This window comes from Amblyraja radiata, chromosome 2 (genome assembly GCF_010909765.2).
Source record: "Amblyraja radiata isolate CabotCenter1 chromosome 2, sAmbRad1.1.pri, whole genome shotgun sequence".
Lineage (NCBI taxonomy): Eukaryota > Metazoa > Chordata > Chondrichthyes > Rajiformes > Rajidae > Amblyraja > Amblyraja radiata.
Window position 1 is genome coordinate 80246574 of NC_045957.1, and position 5124 is coordinate 80251697.

Sequence of the window (5124 nt, forward strand, 5' to 3'; positions counted from 1 at the left end):
GCCCTCTGTGGCAGGGAATTCCACAAATTCACAACTCTCTGGGTGAAAAATGTTTTTCTCACCTCAGTCTTAAATGGCCTCCCCTTTATTCTAAGACTGTGGCCCCGGGTTCTGAACTTGCCCAACATTGGGAACATTTTTCCTGCATCTAGCTTGACCAGTCCTTTTATAATTTTATATCCTTCTATAAGATGCCCCTTCATCCTTCTATACTCCAGTGAATACAAGCCTAGTCTTTTCAATCTTTCCTCATATGACAGTCCCGCTATCCCAGGGATCAATCTTGTGAACCTACACTGCACTGCCTCAATCACAAGGATGTCCTTCCTCAAATTAGGAGACCAAAACTCTACGCAATACTCCAGATGTGGTCTCACCAGAGCCCTATACAACTGCAGAAGAACCTTTTTACTCCTATACTGAAATCCTCTTGTTATGAAGGCCAACATTCCATTAGCTTTCTTCACTGCCTGCTGTACCTGCACGCCAAATTTCAGTGCCTGGTGTACAAGGACACCCTGGTCTCGCTGCTCCTCCCCCTTACCTAACCTAACCCCGTTGAGATAATAATCTGCCCCCTTGTTTTTTGCCCCCAAAGTGGATAACCGCACATTTATTTATATTATACTGCATCTGCCACGCATCTGCCCACTCACTGAACCTGTCCAGGTCGTCCTGCAACCTCCTAAAATCCTCTACACAATTCACACTGCCACCCAGCTTTGTGTCATCCACAAACTTGCTAGTGTTGCTCCTAATTCCCTCTTCCAAATCATGAATATGTATGGTAAACTGTTGCGGCCCCAACACCGAGCCTTGCGGCACTCCACTCGCCACTGCCTGTCATTCTGAAAAGGACCCATTCACTCCTACGCTTTGCTTCGTGTCTACCAACCAATTTTCTATCCACGTCAACACCCTACCCCCAATACCATGTGCTCTGATTTTAGTCACCACTCCCGTGCAGGACCTTATCAAAGGCTTTCTGAAAGTCTAGATACACTATATCCACTGGCTCCCCTTCATCCATTTTGTTTGTCACATCCTCAAAAAATTCCAGAAGATTAGTCAAGCATGATTTTCCTTTCATAAATCCATGCTGACTTGGACTAATCCTTTTACTGCTATCCAAAGGCCCCTTTATTACCTCTTTGAAACTCTTTAGTTTCGGCCCGTTTGCGGGGCCCGTTTGCGGGGTTCGGTGAGCCGCGGGACTGTTGTGCCATCGCCCGGTGGAGAATCGCCTCAGCGCAGAGGGAGAAGAGGAGGGAAGAGACAGTAACCCTAAGATTTTTGCCTCCACCACAGTGAGGAGGTGCTTGGAGGATACACTGTGGTGGTGTTAATTTGTGTTTATTGTTGTTTATTATTGTATGATTGTATGTATGACTGCAGGCACGAAATTTCGTTCAGACCGTAAGGTCTGAATGACAATAAAGGTATTCAATTCAATTCAATAGATTCTGGAGTAGTCAAACCTCTTTACATTCTGGAGTAGCTCCTGAGGATTGGAGGGTAGCTAATGTAACCCCAATTTTAATAAGGGAGGGAGAGAGAAAACTGGGAATTACAGACCAGTTTGTCTAACATCGGTAGTGGTGAAAATGCTAGAGTCAGTTATTAAAGATGGAATAGCAGCACATTTGGAAAGTGATGAAATCATTGGACAAAGTCAGCATGGATTTATGAAAGGTAAATCATGTCTGACAAATCTTATAGAATTTTTCGAGGATGTAACTAGTAGAGTGGATAAGGGAGAACCAGTAGATGTGTTATATCTGGACTTTCAGAAGGCTTTCAAAAAGGTCCCACATAAGAGATTAATATGCAAACTTAAAGCACACGGTATTGGGCGTTCAGTGTTGATGTGGATAGAGAACTGGCTGGCAGACAGGAAACAATGAGTAGGAGTAAACGGGTCCTTGTCAGAATGGCAGGCAGTGACTAGTGGGGTACCGCAAGGCTCGGTGCTGGGACCCCAGCTGTTTACAATATATATTAATGATTTGGACGAGGGAAGAAAGCGAATGATATGTTAGAATTAGAATTAGATTTAGAATTACTTTTATTGTCATTCAGACCTTACGGTCTGAACGAAATTTCGTGCCTGCAGTCATACATACAATAATACAATAATAAACAACAATAAACACAAATTAACATCCACCACAGTGAGTCCACCAAGCACCTCCTCACTGTGGTGGAGGCAAAAATCTTAGGGCTGCAGTCTCTTCCCTCCTCTTCTCCCTCTGCGCTGAGGTGATACCCCACTGGGCGATTGTACAAACAGTCCCGCGGCTCACCGAACCCCGCAAACAGGCCGGCTCAAACACCGCGGCCCGGGGTGGTCAAAGCTGCCGCCCTCACGTGAGTGCCATACCTCTCTCGAGCTGGGCCGCTCCGACGGGAGCGCCGTACCTCCCTCGAGCTGGGCCGCCCCAACGGGAGCGCCATTCCACCCTCGAGCTGGGCCGCTCCGACGGGAGCGCCATTCCACCCTTGAGCTGGGCCGCTCCGATGGGAGCGCCATTCCACCCTCGGGCTGGGCTGCCCCGACGGGATTCATAGCATACATAGCAAAAGTATTTGAGTATAGGGGCAGGGAGGTTCTACTGCACTTGTACAGGGTCTTGGTGAGACCACACCTAGAGTATTGTGTACAGTTTTGGTCTCCTAATCTGAGGAAAGACATTCTTGCCATAGAGTGAGTACAGAGAAGGTTAACCAGACAGATTGCTGGGATGTCAGGACTTTCATATGAAGAAAGACCGGATAGACTCGGCTTGTGCTCGCTTGAATTTAGAAGCTTGAGGGGGTATCTTATAGAAACGTACAACATTTTTAAGGGGTTGGATAGGGCTAGATGCAGGAAGATTGTTCCCGATGTTGGGGAAGTCCAGAACAATGGGTCACAGTTTAAGGATAAGGGAGAAGTCTTTTAGGACCGAGATGAGAAAAACATTTTTCAAACAGAGAGCGGTAAATCTCTGGAATTCTCTGCCACATAGATGTGGCCCTTGTGGCTAAGGGGGTCAGGGGATATGGAGAGAAAGCAGGTATGGGATACTGAGTTGGATGATCAGCCATGATCATATTGAATGGCGGTGCAGGCTCGAAGGGCCGAATGGCCTACTCCTGCACCTAATTTCTATGTTTCTATGTTTAATAATTGACTCCAGCATCTTTCCCACCGCCGAAGTCAGGCTAACTGGTCTGTAATTCCCCATTTTCTCTCTCGCTCCTTTCTTGACTAGTGGGATCACATTCACTATCCTCAAATCCACAGGAACTGATGCTGAATCTATTGAACATTGGGAGATGATCACCAATGCATTCACTATTTCTAGAACCACCTCCCTGAGAACCCTGAGATGCAGTTCATCAGCCCCGGGGATTTATTATCCTTCAGTCCCATTAGCCTACTCAATACTATTTCTCGCCTAATGAAAATTAGGCAAAGTTTTATCTCAAGATCCTTCTGCAGATGCATCCCGGCCCGAAAAGTTGTTTATCCATGTTCTCCAGAGATGCTGCCTAACCCAATGTGTTTTGCTCAAGTTTGCAGCAACTTCAATCACTTGTGTCTAGAAATCAAATTGGTTAGTTTGGCCTTGAAGGCAGAGCCAAGCTGTAGAATGCCAGGAGTGAATGAAACAGGATGAATAAATCTAACAGGAAATTGATCAAATTGAGTAGTTTTCCAACCAGGATAAGGCCCTTTAGAATCTTCTACTGCACTTAGCAGATGTAAAAATACTGTCTGTATCCATTGCGATGTTGCTAAATACGTGGACCCCGCTAAGCATGGGAGGAGGCAAGTTAGGTTCAAAGATTCAAAGGTTAATAGCGGGGTATGTTAGTGTTATTCTACAGCTTGTTACCGTATACATAAACAGCCTGGAATGGTGCACAGAAATAAACTCTCCAAACGTGACATCAAAAAGCTAGAAACTAGCTGACTGAACACAGAAAGATATTGATAAACTGAGAAGTTGATACACATATGGTAACATTCAATGTGGACCAAGTTTATAATAGAGGAAGAAACAGTGGCAATTTAAGCTGTCCTGTCTTTTTCCTTTGAGGAGACATGATGCAGGAGAGGGATTTGTGAGCACAGGAGAGATTACTTGAATTATTACATAAGATTGTGAAGCAATAAAGGATCTTATAACCATATAATATAACCATATAAAAATTACAGCACGGAAACAGGCCATCTCGACCCTTCTAGTCCGTGCCGAACACGTATTCTCCCCTAGTCCCATATACCTGCGCTCAGACCATGACCCTCCATTCCTTTCCCCGTCCATATAACTATCCAATTTATTTTTAAATGATAAAAACGAACCTGCCTCCGCCACCTTCACTGGAAGCTCATTCCACACAGCCACCACTCTCTGAGTAAAGAAGTTCCCCCTCATGTTACCCCTAAACTTCTGTCCCTTAATTCTCAAGTCATGTCTCCTTGTTTGAATCTTCCCTACTCTCAGTGGGAAAAGCTTATCCACGTCAACTTTGTCTATCCCTCTCATCATTTTAAAGACCTCTATCAAGTCCGCCCTTAACCTTCTGCGCTCCAAAGAATAAAGCCCTAACTTGTTCAATCTTTCTCTGTAACTTAGTTGCTGAAACCCAGGCAACATTCTAGTAAATCTCCTCTGTACTCTCTCTATTTTGTTGACATCCTTCCTATAATTAGGCGACCAAAATTCTACACCATACGCCAGAATTGGCCTCACCAATGCCTTGTACAATTTTAACATTACATCCCAACTTCTATACTCAATGCTCTGATTTATAAAGGCCAGCACACCAAAAGCTTTCTTTACCACCCTATCTACATGAGATTCCACTTTCAGGGAACTGTGCACAGTTATTCCCAGATCCCTCTGTTCACCTGCATTCTTCAATTCCCTACCATTTACCATGTACGTCCTATCTTGTATGATATAATAGAAAGGGACACACAAATCTCAGGTCTGTACCAAGTTTGAGCCCACCCTTGCCTTGACATTTGTGCAAACTGATGATATCTAAATATCAGGGAGGGTGTAATGAATAGATTGCTCACTTTAATGGAACAGTGATGATGAGATTGCTTGTGGAAATATTTATTATTGA